Source organism: Leiobunum rupestre, chromosome 1, assembly GCF_980474605.1.
Source record: "Leiobunum rupestre chromosome 1, qqLeiRupe1.1.hap1, whole genome shotgun sequence".
NCBI classification, from domain to species: Eukaryota; Metazoa; Arthropoda; class Arachnida; order Opiliones; family Sclerosomatidae; genus Leiobunum; species Leiobunum rupestre.
In genome coordinates this window covers 88197201-88210525 of record NC_143384.1, presented here as the reverse complement: position 1 = coordinate 88210525, position 13325 = coordinate 88197201, and the positions used below count along the sequence as shown (strand labels likewise).

Sequence of the window (13325 nt, the reverse complement as noted above, 5' to 3'; positions counted from 1 at the left end):
CTACCTATTATTTAAAAAATGATAGCGCGGAAGGCCTTTGTTTCTTACTCCTTCCATCGTCCAGTGTCGTCTAGTGGTTAGGATATCTGACTCTCACGCAGAAGACCCGGTTTCAAACCCCGGCATCGGAATGATTATTTTCGATGGCGTCCCTCTACCTATTATTTCAAATATGATAGCGCGGAAAGCCTTTGTTTCTTACTCCTTCCATCGTCCGGTGTCGTCTAGTGTTTAGGATATCTGACTCTCACTCAGAAGGCCCGGGTTCAAACCACGGCATCGGAATGCTTCTTTTTGATGGCGTCCCTCTACCTATTATTTCAAATATGATAGCGCGGAATGCATTTGTTTTTTAGGCCTTATATCGTCCGGTGTCATCTAGTGGTTAGGATATCTGACTCTCACTCTGAAGGCCCGGGTTCAAACCCCGGCATCGGAATGCTTCTTTTTGATGGCATCACTTTACCTATTATTTCAGAAATGATAGCGCGCAAGGCCTTTGTTTCTTACACCTTCCATCTTCCGGTGTCGTCTAGTGGTTAGGATATCTGACTCTCACTCAGAAGGCCCGGGTTCAAACCCTGGCATCGGAATGCTTCTTTTTGGTGGCGTCCCTCTACCTATTATTTCAAATATGATAGCGCGGAATGCATTTGTTTTTTAGGTCTTCCATCGTCCGGTGTCGTCTAGTGGTTAGGATATCTGACTCTCACTCAGAAGGCCCGGGTTCAAACCCCGGCATCGGAATGCTTATTTTTGATGGCGTCCCTCTACCTATTATTTCAAATATGATAGCGCGGAATGAATTTGTTTTTTGGGTCTTCCATCGTCCGGTGTCGTCTAGTGGTTAGGATATCTGACTCTCACTAAGAAGGCCCGGGTTCAAACCCCGGCATCGGAAAGCTTGTTTTTGATGGTGTCCCTCTACCTTTTATTTCAAAAATGATAGCGCGGAAGACCTTTGTTTCCTACTCCTTCCATCGTCCGGTGTCGTCTAGTGGTAAGGATATCTGACTCTCACTCAGAAGGCCCGGGTTCAAACCCCGGCATCGGAATGCTTATTTTTGATGGCGTCCCACTAAATATTATTTCAAAAATGATAGCGTGGAAGACCTTTGTTTCTTACTCCTTCCATCGTCCGGTGTCGTCTAGTGGTTAGGATATCTGACTCTCACTCAGAAGGCCCGGGTTAAAACCCCGGCATCGGAATGCTTCTATTTGATTCCGTCCCTCTACCTATTATTTCAAAAATGATAGCGCGGAATGCATTTGTTTTTACGTCTTCCATCGTCCGGTGTCGTCTAGTGGTTAGTATATCTGACTCTCACTCAGAAGGCCCGGGTTCAAACCACGGCATCGGAATGCTTCTTTTTGATGGCGTCCCTCTACCTATTATTTCAAATATGATAGCGCGGAATGCATTTGTTTTTTAGGCCTTATATCGTCCGGTGTCGTCTAGTGGTTAGGATATCTGACTCTCACTCAGAAGGCCCGGGTTCAAACCACGGCATCGGAATGCTTCTTTTTGATGGCGTCCCTCTACCTATTATTTCAAATATGATAGCGCGGAATGCATTTGTTTTTTAGGCCTTATATCGTCCGGTGTCGTCTAGTGGTTAGGATATCTGACTCTCACTCAGAAGGCCCGGGTTCAAACCCCGGCATCGGAATGCTTCTTTTTGATGGCATCACTTTACCTATTATTTCAGAAATGATAGCGCGCAAGGCCTTTGTTTCTTACACCTTCCATCTTCTGGTGTCGTCTAGTGGTTAGGATATCTGACTCTCACTCAGAAGGCCCGGGTTCAAACCCTGGCATCGGAATGCTTCTATTTGATGGCGTCCCTCTACCTATTATTTCAAAAATGATAGCGCGGAAGGCCTTTGTTTCTTACTCCTTCCATCGTCCGGTGTCGTCTAGTGGTAAGTATATCTGACTCTCACTAAGAAGGCCCGGGTTGAAACCCCGGCATCGGAATGCTTATTTTTGATGGCGTCCCTTTACCTATTATTTCAAAAATGATAGCGCGGAAGGCCTTTGTTTCTTACTCCTTCCATCGTCCGGTGTCGTCTAGTGGTTAGGATATCTGACTCTCACTCAGAAGGCCCGGGTTCAAACCCTGGCATCGGAATGCTTCTATTTGATGGCGTCCCTCTACCTATTATTTCAAAAATGATAGCGCGGAAGGCCTTTGTTTCTTACTCCTTCCATCGTCCGGTGTCGTCTAGTGGTAAGTATATCTGACTCTCACTAAGAAGGCCCGGGTTGAAACCCCGGCATCGGAATGCTTATTTTTGATGGGGTCCCTCTACCTATTATTTCAAAAATGATAGCGCGGAAGGCCTTTGTTTCTTACACTTTCCATCGTCCGGTGTCGTCTAGTGGTTTTTATATCTGACTCTCACTCAGAAGGCCCAGGTTAAACCCCGGCATCGGAATGCTTGTTTTTGATGACGTCCCTCTAGCTATTATTTCAAATATGATAGCGCGGAATGCATTTGTTTTTTAGGTTTTCTATCGTCCGGCGTCGTCTTGTGGTTAGGATATGTGACTCTCACTCAGAAGGCCCGGGTTCAAACCCTGGCATTGGAATGCTTCTTTTTGATGGCGTCCATCTACCTATTATTTCAAATATTATAGCGCGGAACGCCTTTCTTTCTTACACCTTCTATCGTCCGGTGTCGTCTAGTGGTAAGGATATCTGACTCTCACTCAGAAGGCCCGGGTTCAAACCCCGGCATCGGAATGCTTATTTTTGATGGCGTTCCTCTACCTATTATTTCAAAAATGATAGCGCGGAAGGCCTTTGTTTCTTACTCCTTCCATCGTCCGGTGTCGTCTAGTGGTTAGGATATCTGACTCTCACTCAGAAGGCCCGGGTTAAACCCAGGCTTCGGAATGCTTCTTTTTGATGGCGTCCCTCTACCTATTATTTCAAATATGATAGCGCAGAATGCATTTGTTTATTAGGTCTTCCATCGTCCGGTGTCGTCTAGTGGTTAGGATATCTGACTCTCACTCAGAAGGCCGGGTTCAAACCCCGTCATCGGAATGCTTCTTTTTGATGGCGTCCCTCTACCTATTATTTCAAAAATGATAGCGCGGAAGGCCTTTGTTTCTTACGCCTTCCATCGTCCGGTGTCGTCTAGTGGTTAGGATATCTGACTCGCACTCAGAAGGCCCGGGTTAAAACCCCGGCATCGGAATGCTTCTATTTGATGGCGTTCCTCTACCTATTATTTCAAAAATGATAGCGCGGAAGGCCTTTGTTTCTTACTCCTTCCATCGTCCGGTGTCGTCTAGTGGTTTTTATATCTGACTCTCACTCAGAAGGCCCGGGTTCAAACCGCGGCATCGGAATGCTTCTTTTTGATGGCGTCCCTCTACCTATTATTTCAAATGTTATAGCGCGGAACGCCTTTGTTTCTTACACCGTCTATCGTCCGGTGTCGTCTAGTGGTTAGGATATCATACTCTCACTCAGAAGGCCCGGGTTCAAACCCCGGCATCGGAATGCTTCTTTTTGATGGCGTCCCTCTACCTATTATTTCAAATATGATAGCGCGGAATGCATTTGGTTTTTAGGTCTTCCATCGTCCGGTGTCGTCTAGTGGTTAGGATATCTGACTCTCACTCAGAAGGCCCTGGTTCAAACTCCGGCATCGGAATGCTTCTTTTTGATGGCGTCCCTCTAACTATTATTTCAAATATGATAGCGCGGAATGCATTTGGTTTTTAGGTCTTCCATCGTCCGGTGTCGTCTAGTGGTTAGTATTTCTGACTCTCACTCAGAAGGCCCGGGTTCAAACCCCGGCATCGGAATGCTTCTTTTTGATGGCGTCCCTCTACCTATTATTTCAAATGTTATAGCGCGGAACGCCTTTGTTTCTTACACCGTCTATCGTCCGGTGTCGTCTAGTGGTTAGGATATCTGACTCTCACTCAGAAGGCCCGGGTTCAGACCCCGGCATCGGAAAGCTTCTTTTTGATGGGGTCCCTCTACCTATTATTTCAAAAATGATAGCGCGGAAGGCCTTTGTTTCTTACACTTTCCATCGTCCGGTGTCGTCTAGTGGTTTTTATATCTGACTCTCACTCAGAAGGCCCGGGTTCAAACCGCGGCATCGGAATGCTTCTTTTTGATGGCGTCCCTCTACCTATTATTTCAAATGTTATAGCGCGGAACGCCTTTGTTTCTTACACCGTCTATCGTCCGGTGTCGTCTAGTGGTTAGGATATCTGACTCTCACTCAGAAGGCCCGGGTTCAAACCCCGGCATCGGAATGCTTCTTTTTGATGGCGTCCCTCTACCTATTATTTCAAATATGATAGCGCGGAATGCAATTGGTTTTTAGGTCTTCCATCGTCCGGTGTCGTCTAGTGGTTAGGATATCTGACTCTCACTCAGAAGGCCCTGGTTCAAACTCCGGCATCGGAATGCTTCTTTTTGATGGCGTCCCTCTAACTATTATTTCAAATATGATAGCGCGGAATGCATTTGGTTTTTAGGTCTTCCATCGTCCGGTGTCGTCTAGTGGTTAGTATTTCTGACTCTCACTCAGAAGGCCCGGGTTCAAACCCCGGCATCGGAATGCTTTTTTTTGATGGCGTCCCTCTACCTATTATTTCAAATGTTATAGCGCGGAACGCCTTTGTTTCTTACACCGTCTATCGTCCGGTGTCGTCTAGTGGTTAGGATATCTGACTCTCACTCAGAAGGCCCGGGTTCAAACCCCGGCATCCGAATGCTTCTTTTTGATGGCGTCCCTCTACCTATTATTTCAATAATGATAGCGCGGAAGGCCTTTGTTTCTTACACTTTCCATCGTCCGGTGTCGTCTAATGGTTAGTATATCTGACTCTCACTCAGAAGGCCCGGGTTCAAACCCCGGCATCGGAATGCTTCTTTTTTATGGCGTTCCTCTACCTATTATTTCAAATATGATAGCGCGGAATGCCATTGTTTCTTACACATTTCATCGTACGGTGTCGTCTAGTGGTTAGGATATCTGACTCTCACTCAGAAGGCCTGGGTTCAAACCCCGGCATCGGAATGCTTCTTTTTGATGGCGTCCCTCTACCTATTATTTCAAAAATGATAGCGCGGAATGCATTTTTTTTACGTCCATCGTCCGGTGTCGTCTAGTGGTTAGGATATCTGACTCTCACTCAGCAGGCCCGGGTTCAGACCCCGGCATCGGAAAGCTTCTTTTTGATGGGGTCCCTCTACCTATTATTTCAAAAATGATAGCGCGGAAGGCCTTTGTTTCTTACACTTTCCATCGTCCGGTGTCGTCTAGTGGTTTTTATATCTGACTCTCACTCAGAAGGCCCGGGTTCAAACCGCGGCATCGGAATGCTTCTTTTTGATGGCGTCCCTCTACCTATTATTTCAAATGTTATAGCGCGGAACGCCTTTGTTTCTTACACCGTCTATCGTCCGGTGTCGTCTAGTGGTAAGGATATCTGACTCTCACTCAGAAGGCCCGGGTTCAAACCCCGGCATCGGAATGCTTCTTTTTTATGGCGTTCCTCTACCTATTATTTCAAATATGATAGCGCGGAATGCCATTGTTTCTTACACATTTCATCGTACGGTGTCGTCTAGTGGTTAGGATATCTGACTCTCACTCAGAAGGCCTGGGTTCAAACCCCGGCATCGGAATGCTTCATTTGGATGGCGTCCCTCTACCTATTATTTCAAATATGATAGCGTGGAATGCCATTGTTTCTTACTTATTCCATCGTCCGGTGTCGTCTAGTGGTTAGGATATCTGAATCTCACTCAGAAGGCCCGGGTTCAAACCCCGGCATTGGAATGCTTATTTTTGATGGCGTCCCTCTACCTATTATTTCAAATATGATAGCGCGGAATGCCTTTGTTTCTTACCCTTTCCAACGTCCGGTGTCGTCTAGTGGTTAGGATATCTGACTCTCACTCAGAAGGCCCTGGTTCAAACCCCGGCATCGGAATGCTTCTTTGCGATGGCATCCCTGTACATATTATTTCAAATATGATAGCGCGGAATGCCTTTGTTTCTTACACCTTCCATCGTCCGGTGTCATCTAGTGGTTAGGATATCTGACTCTCACTCAGAAGGCCCGGGTTAAATCCCCGGCATCGGAATGCTTCTTTTTGATGGCGTCCCTCTACCTATTATTTCAAAAATGATAGCGTGGAAGGCCTTTGTTTCTTACTCCTTCCATCGTCCGGTGTCGTCTAGTGGTTAGGATATCTAACTCTCACTCAGAAGACCCGGGTTCAAACCCCGGCATCGGAATGCCTGTTTTTGATGGCGTCCCTCTACCTATTATTTCAAAAATGATAGCGCGGAATGCCTTTGTTTCTTACACTTTCCAACGTCCGGTGTCGTCTAGTGGTTAGGATATCTGACTCTCACTCAGAAGCCCCGGGTTCAAACCCCGGCATCGGAATGCCTCTTTTTGATGGCGTCCCTCTACCTATTATTTCAAAAATGATAGCGCGCAAGGCCTTTGTTTCTTACTCCTTCCATCGTCCGGTGTCGTCTATTGGTTAGGATATCTGACTCTCACTCAGAAGGACCGGGTTCAAACCCTGGCATCGGAATGCTTCTTTTTGATGGCGTCCCTCTACCTATTATTTCAAATATGATAGCGCGGAATGCATTGGTTTTTTAGGTTTTCCATCGTCCGGTGTCGTCTAGTGTTTAGGATATCTGACTCTCACTCAGAAGGCCCGGGTTCAAACCACGGCATCGGAATGCTTCTTTTTGATGGCGTCCCTCTACCTATTATTTCAAATATGATAGCGCGGAATGCATTTGTTTTTTAGGCCTTCTATCGTCCGGTGTCGTCTAGTGGTTAGGATATCTGACTCTCACTCAGAAGGCCCGGGTTCAAACCCCGGCATCGGAATGCCTCTTTTTGATGGCGTCCCTCTACCTATTATTTCAAAAATGATAGCACAGAATGCCTTTGTTTCTTACACCTTCCATCGTCCGGTGTCGTCTAGTGGTTAGGATATCTGACTCTCACTCAGAAGGCCCGGGTTCAAACCCCGGCATCGGAATGCCTCTTTTTGATGGCGTCCCTCTACCTATTATTTCAAAAATGATAGCGCAGAATGCCTTTGTTTCTTACACCTTCCATCGTCCGGTGTCGTCTAGTGGTTAGGATATCTGACTCTCACTCAGAAGGCCCGGGTTCAAACCCCGGCATCGGAATGCTTCTATTTGATGGCATCCCTCTACCTATTATTTCAAATATGATAGCGCGGAAGGCCTTTGTTTCTTACTCCTTCCATCGTCCGGTGTCGTCTAGTGGTAAGGATATCTGACTCTCACTCAGAAGGCCCGGGTTCAAACCCCGGCATCGGAATGCCTCTTTTTGATGGCGTCCCTCTACCTATTATTTCAAAAATGATAGCGCGGAATGCATTGGTTTTTTAGGTTTTCCATCGTCCGGTGTCGTCTAGTGGTTAGGATATCTGACTCTCACTCAGAAGGCCCGGGTTCAAACCCCGGCATCGGAATGCTTCTATTTGATGGCATCTCTCTACCTATTATTTCAAATATGATAGCGCGGAAGGCCTTTGTTTCTTACTCCTTCCATCGTCCGGTGTCGTCTAGTGGTAAGGATATCTGACTCTCACTCAGAAGGCCCGGTTTCAAACCCCGGCATCGGAATGCTTATTTTTGATGGCGTCCCTCTACCTATTATTTCAAATATGATAGCGCGGAATGCCTTTGTTTCTTACATTTTCCAACGTCCGGTGTCGTCTAGTGGTTAGGATATCTGACTCTCACTCAGAAGGCCCGGGTTCAAACCCCGGCATCGGAATGCTTCTATTTGATGGCATCCCTCTACCTATTATTTCAAATATGATAGCGCGGAAGGCCTTTGTTTCTTACTCCTTCCATCGTCCGGTGTCGTCTAGTGGTAAGGATATCTGACTCTCACTCAGAAGGCCCGGGTTCAAACCCCGGCATCGGAATGCCTCTTTTTGATGGCGTCCCTCTACCTATTATTTCAAAAATGATAGCGCGGAATGCATTGGTTTTTTAGGTTTTCCATCGTCCGGTGTCGTCTAGTGGTTAGGATATCTGACTCTCACTCAGAAGGCCCGGGTTCAAACCCCGGCATCGGAATGCTTCTATTTGATGGCATCCCTCTACCTATTATTTCAAATATGATAGCGCGGAAGGCCTTTGTTTCTTACTCCTTCCATCGTCCGGTGTCGTCTAGTGGTAAGGATATCTGACTCTCACTCAGAAGGCCCGGTTTCAAACCCCGGCATCGGAATGCTTATTTTTGATGGCGTCCCTCTACCTATTATTTCAAATATGATAGCGCGGAATGCCTTTGTTTCTTACATTTTCCAACGTCCGGTGTCGTCTAGTGGTTAGGATATCTGACTCTTACTCAGAAGGCCCGGGTTCATACCCCGGCATCGGAATGCTTCTTTGCGATGGCATCCCTGTACCTATTATTTCAAATATGATAGCGCAGAATGCCTTGGTTTCTTACACCTTCCATCGTCCGGTGTCGTCTAGTGGTTAGGATATCTGACTCTCACTCAGAAGGCCCGGTTTCAAACCCCGGCATCGGAATGCTTCTTTTTGATGGCGTCCCTCTACCTATTATTTAAAAAATGATAGTGCGGAAGGCCTTTGTTTCTTACTCCTTCCATCGTCCAGTGTCGTCTAGTGGTTAGGATATCTGACTCTCACGCAGAAGACCCGGTTTCAAACCCCGGCATCGGAATGATTATTTTCGATGGCGTCCCTCTACCTATTATTTCAAATATGATAGCGCGGAAAGCCTTTGTTTCTTACTCCTTCCATCGTCCGGTGTCGTCTAGTGTTTAGGATATCTGACTCTCACTCAGAAGGCCCGGGTTCAAACCACGGCATCGGAATGCTTCTTTTTGATGGCGTCCCTCTACCTATTATTTCAAATATGATAGCGCGGAATGCATTTGTTTTTTAGGCCTTATATCGTCCGGTGTCATCTAATGGTTAGGATATCTGACTCTCACTCTGAAGGCCCGGGTTCAAACCCCGGCATCGGAATGCTTCTTTTTGATGGCATCACTTTACCTATTATTTCAGAAATGATAGCGCGCAAGGCCTTTGTTTCTTACACCTTCCATCTTCCGGTGTCGTCTAGTGGTTAGGATATCTGACTCTCACTCAGAAGGCCCGGGTTCAAACCCTGGCATCGGAATGCTTCTTTTTGGTGGCGTCCCTCTACCTATTATTTCAAATATGATAGCGCGGAATGCATTTGTTTTTTAGGTCTTCCATCGTCCGGTGTCGTCTAGTGGTTAGGATATCTGACTCTCACTCAGAAGGCCCGGGTTCAAACCCCGGCATCGGAATGCTTATTTTTGATGGCGTCCCTCTACCTATTATTTCAAATATGATAGCGCGGAATGAATTTGTTTTTTGGGTCTTCCATCGTCCGGTGTCGTCTAGTGGTTAGGATATCTGACTCTCACTAAGAAGGCCCGGGTTCAAACCCCGGCATCGGAAAGCTTGTTTTTGATGGTGTCCCTCTACCTTTTATTTCAAAAATGATAGCGCGGAAGACCTTTGTTTCCTACTCCTTCCATCGTCCGGTGTCGTCTAGTGGTTAGGATATCTGACTCTCACTCAGAAGGCCCGGGTTAAAACCCCGGCATCGGAATGCTTCTATTTGATGGCGTCCCTCTACCTATTATTTCAAAAATGATAGCGCGGAATGCATTTGTTTTTACGTCTTCCATCGTCCGGTGTCGTCTAGTGGTTAGTATATCTGACTCTCACTCAGAAGGCCCGGGTTCAAACCACGGCATCGGAATGCTTCTTTTTGATGGCGTCCCTCTACCTATTATTTCAAATATGATAGCGCGGAATGCATTTGTTTTTTAGGCCTTATATCGTCCGGTGTCGTCTAGTGGTTAGGATATCTGACTCTCACTCAGAAGGCCCGGGTTCAAACCACGGCATCGGAATGCTTCTTTTTGATGGCGTCCCTCTACCTATTATTTCAAATATGATAGCGCGGAATGAATTAGTTTTTTAGGCCTTATATCGTCCGGTGTCGTCTAGTGGTTAGGATATCTGACTCTCACTCAGAAGGCCCGGGTTCAAACCACGGCATCGGAATGCTTCTTTTTGATGGCGTCCCTCTACCTATTATTTCAAATATGATAGCGCGGAATGCATTTGTTTTTTAGGCCTTATATCGTCCGGTGTCGTCTAGTGGTTAGGATATCTGACTCTCACTCAGAAGGCCCGGGTTCAAACCCCGGCATCGGAATGCTTCTTTTTGATGGCATCACTTTACCTATTATTTCAGAAATGATAGCGCGCAAGGCCTTTGTTTCTTACACCTTCCATCTTCCGGTGTCGTCTAGTGGTTAGGATATCTGACTCTCACTCAGAAGGCCCGGGTTCAAACCCTGGCATCGGAATGCTTCTATTTGATGGCGTCTCTCTACCTATTATTTCAAAAATGATAGCGCGGAAGGCCTTTGTTTCTTACTCCTTCCATCGTCCGGTGTCGTCTAGTGGTAAGTATATCTGACTCTCACTAAGAAGGCCCGGGTTGAAACCCCGGCATCGGAATGCTTATTTTTGATGGCGTCCCTTTACCTATTATTTCAAAAATGATAGCGCGGAAGGCCTTTGTTTCTTACTCCTTCCATCGTCCGGTGTCGTCTAGTGGTTAGGATATCTGACTCTCACTCAGAAGGCCCTGGTTAAAACCCCGGCATCGGAATGCTTCTATTTGATGGCGTCCCTCTACCTATTATTTCAAAAATGATAGCGCGGAATGCATTTGTTTTTACGTCTTCCATCGTCCGGTGTCGTCTAGTGGTTAGGATATCTGACTCTCACTCAGAAGTCCCGGGTTCAAACCCCGGCATCGGAATGCTTCTTTTTGATGGCGTCCCTCTACCTATTATTTCAAATATGATAGCGCGGAATGCCTTTGTTTCTTACAGCTGCCATCGTCCGGTGTCGTCTAGTGGTTAGGATATCTGACTCTCACTCAGAAGGCCCGGGTTCAAACCACGGCATCGGAATGCTTCTTTTAGATGGCGTCCCTCTACCTATTATTTCAAATATGATAGCGCGGAATGCATTTGTTTTAACGTCTTCCATCGTCCGGTGTCGTCTAGTTGTTAGGATATCTGACTCTCACTCAGAAGGCCCGGGTTCAAACCCCGGCATCGGAATGCTTCTATCTGATGGCGTCCCTCTACCTATTATTTCAAATATTATAGCGCGGAACGCCTTTCTTTCTTACACCTTCCATCGTCCGGTGTCGTCTAGTGGTTAGGATATCTGACTCTCACTCAGAAGGCCCGTGTTCAAACCCTGGCATCAGAATGCTTCTTTTAGATGGCGTCCCTCTTCCTATTATTTTAAATATGATAGCGCGGAATGCATTTGTTTTTACGTCTTCCATCGTCCGGTGTCGTCTAGTGGTAAGGATATCTGACTCTCACTCAGAAGGCCTGGTTTCAAACCCCGGCATCAGAATGCTTATTTTTGATGGCGTCCCTCTACCTATTATTTCAAATATGATAGCGCGGAATGCCTTTGTTTCTTACACTTTCCAACGTCCGGTGTCGTCTAGTGGTTAGGATATCTGACTCTCACTCAGAAGGCCCGTGTTCAAACCCTGGCATCGGAATGCTTCTTTTTGATGGCGTCCCTCTACCTATTATTTCAAATATGATAGCGCGGAATGCATTTGTTTTTTAGGCCTTTTATCGTCCGGTGTCGTCTAGTGGTTAGGATATCTGACTCTCACTCAGAAGGCCCTGGTTCAAACCCCGTCATCGGAATGCTTCTTTTTGATGGCATCACTTTACCTATTATTTCAGAAATGATAGCGCGCAAGGCCTTTGTTTCTTACAGCTGCCATCGTCCGGTGTCGTCTAGTGGTTAGGATATCTGACTCTCACTCACAAGGCCCGTGTTCAAACCCTGGCATCGGAATGCTTCTTTTAGATGGCGTCCCTCTTCCTATTATTTCAAATATGATAGCGCGGAATGCATTTGTTTTTACGTCTTCCATCGTCCGGTGTCGTCTAGTGGTAAGGATATCTGACTCTCACTAAGAAGGCCTGGTTTCAAACCCCGGCATCAGAATGCTTATTTTTGATGGCGTCCCTCTACCTATTATTTCAAATATGATAGCGCGGAATTCCTTTGTTTCTTACACTTTCCAACGTCCGGTTCGTCTAGTGGTTAGGATATCTGACTCTTACTCAGAAGGCCCGGGTTCAAACCCCGGCATCGGAATGCTTCTTTGCGATGGCATCCCTGTACCTATTATTTCTAATATGATAGCGCGGAATGCATTTGTTTTTTAGGCCTTATATCGTCCGGTGTCGTCTAGTGGTTAGGATATCTGACTCTCACTCAGAAGGCACGGGTTCAAACCCCGGCATCGGAATGCTTCTTTTTGATGGCGTCCCTCTACCTATTATTTCAAATATGATAGCGCGGAATGCCTTTGTTTCTTACAGCTGCCATCGTCCGGTGTCGTCTAGTGGTTAGGATATCTGACTCTCACTCACAAGGCCCGTGTTCAAACCCTGGAATCGGAATGCTTCTTTTAGATGGCGTCCCTCTACCTATTATTTCAAATATGATAGCGCGGAATGCATTTGTTTTTACGTCTTCCATCGTCCGGTGTCGTCTAGTGGTTAGTATTTCTGACTCTCACTCAGAAGGCCCGGGTTCAAACTCCGGCATCGGAATGCTTCTTTTTGATGGCGTCCCTCTACCTATTATTTCAAATATGATAGCGCGGAATGCATTTGGTTTTTAGGTCTTCCATCGTCCGGTGTCGTCTAGTGGTTAGTATTTCTGACTCTCACGCAGAAGGCCCGGGTTCAAACCCCGGCATCGGAATGCTTCTTTTTGATGGCGTCCCTCTAGCTATTATTTCAAATATGATAGCGCGGAATGCATTTGTTTTTTAGGTCTTCCATCGTCCGGTGTCGTCTAGTGGTTAGGATATCTGACTCTCACTCAGCAGGCCCGGGTTCAGACCCCGGCATCGGAAAGCTTCTTTTTGATGGGGTCCCTCTACCTATTATTTCAAAAATGATAGCGCGGAAGGCCTTTGTTTCTTACACTTTCCATCGTCCGGTGTCGTCTAGTGGTTTTTATATCTGACTCTCACTCAGAAGGCCCAGGTTAAACCCCGGCATCGGAATGCTTGTTTTTGATGACGTCCCTCTAGCTATTATTTCAAATATGATAGCGCGGAATGCATTTGTTTTTTAGGTTTTCTATCGTCCGGCGTCGTCTTGTGGTTAGGATATGTGACTCTCACT

General features: G+C 46.4%; 51 non-coding genes across 51 annotated transcripts; all 51 read left to right on the top strand.

Moving 5' to 3' along the window:
- The first annotated feature begins 367 nt into the window (after positions 1-367).
- Positions 368-439, top strand: TRNAE-CUC (transfer RNA glutamic acid (anticodon CUC)). The gene has a single exon. It is a non-coding gene; the product is annotated as a tRNA-Glu (tRNA).
- Positions 440-521: 82 nt separating this feature from the next.
- TRNAE-CUC (transfer RNA glutamic acid (anticodon CUC)) lies at positions 522-593 on the top strand. Its single transcript has one exon. It is a non-coding gene; the product is annotated as a tRNA-Glu (tRNA).
- An 82-nt stretch (positions 594-675) lies between these two features.
- Positions 676-747, top strand: TRNAE-CUC (transfer RNA glutamic acid (anticodon CUC)). The gene has a single exon. It is a non-coding gene; the product is annotated as a tRNA-Glu (tRNA).
- An 82-nt stretch (positions 748-829) lies between these two features.
- TRNAE-CUC (transfer RNA glutamic acid (anticodon CUC)) lies at positions 830-901 on the top strand. The gene has a single exon. It is a non-coding gene; the product is annotated as a tRNA-Glu (tRNA).
- Positions 902-983: 82 nt separating this feature from the next.
- Positions 984-1055, top strand: TRNAE-CUC (transfer RNA glutamic acid (anticodon CUC)). The gene has a single exon. It is a non-coding gene; the product is annotated as a tRNA-Glu (tRNA).
- An 82-nt stretch (positions 1056-1137) lies between these two features.
- TRNAE-CUC (transfer RNA glutamic acid (anticodon CUC)) lies at positions 1138-1209 on the top strand. The gene has a single exon. It is a non-coding gene; the product is annotated as a tRNA-Glu (tRNA).
- A 235-nt stretch (positions 1210-1444) lies between these two features.
- Positions 1445-1516, top strand: TRNAE-CUC (transfer RNA glutamic acid (anticodon CUC)). The gene has a single exon. It is a non-coding gene; the product is annotated as a tRNA-Glu (tRNA).
- An 82-nt stretch (positions 1517-1598) lies between these two features.
- TRNAE-CUC (transfer RNA glutamic acid (anticodon CUC)) lies at positions 1599-1670 on the top strand. The gene has a single exon. It is a non-coding gene; the product is annotated as a tRNA-Glu (tRNA).
- An 82-nt stretch (positions 1671-1752) lies between these two features.
- TRNAE-CUC (transfer RNA glutamic acid (anticodon CUC)) lies at positions 1753-1824 on the top strand. The gene has a single exon. It is a non-coding gene; the product is annotated as a tRNA-Glu (tRNA).
- Positions 1825-2060: 236 nt separating this feature from the next.
- On the top strand, positions 2061-2132 carry TRNAE-CUC (transfer RNA glutamic acid (anticodon CUC)). Its single transcript has one exon. It is a non-coding gene; the product is annotated as a tRNA-Glu (tRNA).
- A 543-nt stretch (positions 2133-2675) lies between these two features.
- On the top strand, positions 2676-2747 carry TRNAE-CUC (transfer RNA glutamic acid (anticodon CUC)). The gene has a single exon. It is a non-coding gene; the product is annotated as a tRNA-Glu (tRNA).
- A 388-nt stretch (positions 2748-3135) lies between these two features.
- Positions 3136-3207, top strand: TRNAA-CGC (transfer RNA alanine (anticodon CGC)). Its single transcript has one exon. It is a non-coding gene; the product is annotated as a tRNA-Ala (tRNA).
- A 544-nt stretch (positions 3208-3751) lies between these two features.
- Positions 3752-3823, top strand: TRNAE-CUC (transfer RNA glutamic acid (anticodon CUC)). Its single transcript has one exon. It is a non-coding gene; the product is annotated as a tRNA-Glu (tRNA).
- Positions 3824-3905: 82 nt separating this feature from the next.
- On the top strand, positions 3906-3977 carry TRNAE-CUC (transfer RNA glutamic acid (anticodon CUC)). Its single transcript has one exon. It is a non-coding gene; the product is annotated as a tRNA-Glu (tRNA).
- A 236-nt stretch (positions 3978-4213) lies between these two features.
- On the top strand, positions 4214-4285 carry TRNAE-CUC (transfer RNA glutamic acid (anticodon CUC)). Its single transcript has one exon. It is a non-coding gene; the product is annotated as a tRNA-Glu (tRNA).
- A 236-nt stretch (positions 4286-4521) lies between these two features.
- On the top strand, positions 4522-4593 carry TRNAE-CUC (transfer RNA glutamic acid (anticodon CUC)). Its single transcript has one exon. It is a non-coding gene; the product is annotated as a tRNA-Glu (tRNA).
- Positions 4594-4675: 82 nt separating this feature from the next.
- On the top strand, positions 4676-4747 carry TRNAE-CUC (transfer RNA glutamic acid (anticodon CUC)). Its single transcript has one exon. It is a non-coding gene; the product is annotated as a tRNA-Glu (tRNA).
- Positions 4748-4829: 82 nt separating this feature from the next.
- Positions 4830-4901, top strand: TRNAE-CUC (transfer RNA glutamic acid (anticodon CUC)). Its single transcript has one exon. It is a non-coding gene; the product is annotated as a tRNA-Glu (tRNA).
- An 82-nt stretch (positions 4902-4983) lies between these two features.
- On the top strand, positions 4984-5055 carry TRNAE-CUC (transfer RNA glutamic acid (anticodon CUC)). Its single transcript has one exon. It is a non-coding gene; the product is annotated as a tRNA-Glu (tRNA).
- A 385-nt stretch (positions 5056-5440) lies between these two features.
- Positions 5441-5512, top strand: TRNAE-CUC (transfer RNA glutamic acid (anticodon CUC)). Its single transcript has one exon. It is a non-coding gene; the product is annotated as a tRNA-Glu (tRNA).
- Positions 5513-5594: 82 nt separating this feature from the next.
- On the top strand, positions 5595-5666 carry TRNAE-CUC (transfer RNA glutamic acid (anticodon CUC)). The gene has a single exon. It is a non-coding gene; the product is annotated as a tRNA-Glu (tRNA).
- Positions 5667-5748: 82 nt separating this feature from the next.
- TRNAE-CUC (transfer RNA glutamic acid (anticodon CUC)) lies at positions 5749-5820 on the top strand. The gene has a single exon. It is a non-coding gene; the product is annotated as a tRNA-Glu (tRNA).
- An 82-nt stretch (positions 5821-5902) lies between these two features.
- On the top strand, positions 5903-5974 carry TRNAE-CUC (transfer RNA glutamic acid (anticodon CUC)). Its single transcript has one exon. It is a non-coding gene; the product is annotated as a tRNA-Glu (tRNA).
- Positions 5975-6056: 82 nt separating this feature from the next.
- TRNAE-CUC (transfer RNA glutamic acid (anticodon CUC)) lies at positions 6057-6128 on the top strand. The gene has a single exon. It is a non-coding gene; the product is annotated as a tRNA-Glu (tRNA).
- An 82-nt stretch (positions 6129-6210) lies between these two features.
- TRNAE-CUC (transfer RNA glutamic acid (anticodon CUC)) lies at positions 6211-6282 on the top strand. Its single transcript has one exon. It is a non-coding gene; the product is annotated as a tRNA-Glu (tRNA).
- Positions 6283-6364: 82 nt separating this feature from the next.
- TRNAE-CUC (transfer RNA glutamic acid (anticodon CUC)) lies at positions 6365-6436 on the top strand. The gene has a single exon. It is a non-coding gene; the product is annotated as a tRNA-Glu (tRNA).
- Positions 6437-6826: 390 nt separating this feature from the next.
- Positions 6827-6898, top strand: TRNAE-CUC (transfer RNA glutamic acid (anticodon CUC)). Its single transcript has one exon. It is a non-coding gene; the product is annotated as a tRNA-Glu (tRNA).
- An 82-nt stretch (positions 6899-6980) lies between these two features.
- TRNAE-CUC (transfer RNA glutamic acid (anticodon CUC)) lies at positions 6981-7052 on the top strand. The gene has a single exon. It is a non-coding gene; the product is annotated as a tRNA-Glu (tRNA).
- Positions 7053-7134: 82 nt separating this feature from the next.
- TRNAE-CUC (transfer RNA glutamic acid (anticodon CUC)) lies at positions 7135-7206 on the top strand. Its single transcript has one exon. It is a non-coding gene; the product is annotated as a tRNA-Glu (tRNA).
- An 82-nt stretch (positions 7207-7288) lies between these two features.
- Positions 7289-7360, top strand: TRNAE-CUC (transfer RNA glutamic acid (anticodon CUC)). The gene has a single exon. It is a non-coding gene; the product is annotated as a tRNA-Glu (tRNA).
- Positions 7361-7442: 82 nt separating this feature from the next.
- TRNAE-CUC (transfer RNA glutamic acid (anticodon CUC)) lies at positions 7443-7514 on the top strand. Its single transcript has one exon. It is a non-coding gene; the product is annotated as a tRNA-Glu (tRNA).
- Positions 7515-7596: 82 nt separating this feature from the next.
- TRNAE-CUC (transfer RNA glutamic acid (anticodon CUC)) lies at positions 7597-7668 on the top strand. Its single transcript has one exon. It is a non-coding gene; the product is annotated as a tRNA-Glu (tRNA).
- Positions 7669-7750: 82 nt separating this feature from the next.
- TRNAE-CUC (transfer RNA glutamic acid (anticodon CUC)) lies at positions 7751-7822 on the top strand. Its single transcript has one exon. It is a non-coding gene; the product is annotated as a tRNA-Glu (tRNA).
- An 82-nt stretch (positions 7823-7904) lies between these two features.
- TRNAE-CUC (transfer RNA glutamic acid (anticodon CUC)) lies at positions 7905-7976 on the top strand. Its single transcript has one exon. It is a non-coding gene; the product is annotated as a tRNA-Glu (tRNA).
- An 82-nt stretch (positions 7977-8058) lies between these two features.
- TRNAE-CUC (transfer RNA glutamic acid (anticodon CUC)) lies at positions 8059-8130 on the top strand. The gene has a single exon. It is a non-coding gene; the product is annotated as a tRNA-Glu (tRNA).
- An 82-nt stretch (positions 8131-8212) lies between these two features.
- On the top strand, positions 8213-8284 carry TRNAE-CUC (transfer RNA glutamic acid (anticodon CUC)). The gene has a single exon. It is a non-coding gene; the product is annotated as a tRNA-Glu (tRNA).
- Positions 8285-8366: 82 nt separating this feature from the next.
- TRNAK-CUU (transfer RNA lysine (anticodon CUU)) lies at positions 8367-8438 on the top strand. The gene has a single exon. It is a non-coding gene; the product is annotated as a tRNA-Lys (tRNA).
- An 82-nt stretch (positions 8439-8520) lies between these two features.
- TRNAE-CUC (transfer RNA glutamic acid (anticodon CUC)) lies at positions 8521-8592 on the top strand. The gene has a single exon. It is a non-coding gene; the product is annotated as a tRNA-Glu (tRNA).
- Positions 8593-8982: 390 nt separating this feature from the next.
- Positions 8983-9054, top strand: TRNAE-CUC (transfer RNA glutamic acid (anticodon CUC)). Its single transcript has one exon. It is a non-coding gene; the product is annotated as a tRNA-Glu (tRNA).
- Positions 9055-9136: 82 nt separating this feature from the next.
- Positions 9137-9208, top strand: TRNAE-CUC (transfer RNA glutamic acid (anticodon CUC)). Its single transcript has one exon. It is a non-coding gene; the product is annotated as a tRNA-Glu (tRNA).
- Positions 9209-9290: 82 nt separating this feature from the next.
- On the top strand, positions 9291-9362 carry TRNAE-CUC (transfer RNA glutamic acid (anticodon CUC)). The gene has a single exon. It is a non-coding gene; the product is annotated as a tRNA-Glu (tRNA).
- Positions 9363-9444: 82 nt separating this feature from the next.
- Positions 9445-9516, top strand: TRNAE-CUC (transfer RNA glutamic acid (anticodon CUC)). Its single transcript has one exon. It is a non-coding gene; the product is annotated as a tRNA-Glu (tRNA).
- Positions 9517-9598: 82 nt separating this feature from the next.
- Positions 9599-9670, top strand: TRNAE-CUC (transfer RNA glutamic acid (anticodon CUC)). Its single transcript has one exon. It is a non-coding gene; the product is annotated as a tRNA-Glu (tRNA).
- A 235-nt stretch (positions 9671-9905) lies between these two features.
- TRNAE-CUC (transfer RNA glutamic acid (anticodon CUC)) lies at positions 9906-9977 on the top strand. The gene has a single exon. It is a non-coding gene; the product is annotated as a tRNA-Glu (tRNA).
- Positions 9978-10059: 82 nt separating this feature from the next.
- On the top strand, positions 10060-10131 carry TRNAE-CUC (transfer RNA glutamic acid (anticodon CUC)). Its single transcript has one exon. It is a non-coding gene; the product is annotated as a tRNA-Glu (tRNA).
- An 82-nt stretch (positions 10132-10213) lies between these two features.
- TRNAE-CUC (transfer RNA glutamic acid (anticodon CUC)) lies at positions 10214-10285 on the top strand. Its single transcript has one exon. It is a non-coding gene; the product is annotated as a tRNA-Glu (tRNA).
- Positions 10286-10367: 82 nt separating this feature from the next.
- TRNAE-CUC (transfer RNA glutamic acid (anticodon CUC)) lies at positions 10368-10439 on the top strand. Its single transcript has one exon. It is a non-coding gene; the product is annotated as a tRNA-Glu (tRNA).
- A 389-nt stretch (positions 10440-10828) lies between these two features.
- Positions 10829-10900, top strand: TRNAE-CUC (transfer RNA glutamic acid (anticodon CUC)). Its single transcript has one exon. It is a non-coding gene; the product is annotated as a tRNA-Glu (tRNA).
- Positions 10901-10982: 82 nt separating this feature from the next.
- On the top strand, positions 10983-11054 carry TRNAE-CUC (transfer RNA glutamic acid (anticodon CUC)). Its single transcript has one exon. It is a non-coding gene; the product is annotated as a tRNA-Glu (tRNA).
- Positions 11055-11135: 81 nt separating this feature from the next.
- On the top strand, positions 11136-11207 carry TRNAE-CUC (transfer RNA glutamic acid (anticodon CUC)). Its single transcript has one exon. It is a non-coding gene; the product is annotated as a tRNA-Glu (tRNA).
- Positions 11208-12364: 1157 nt separating this feature from the next.
- On the top strand, positions 12365-12436 carry TRNAE-CUC (transfer RNA glutamic acid (anticodon CUC)). Its single transcript has one exon. It is a non-coding gene; the product is annotated as a tRNA-Glu (tRNA).
- The last annotated feature ends 889 nt before the right edge of the window (positions 12437-13325 follow it).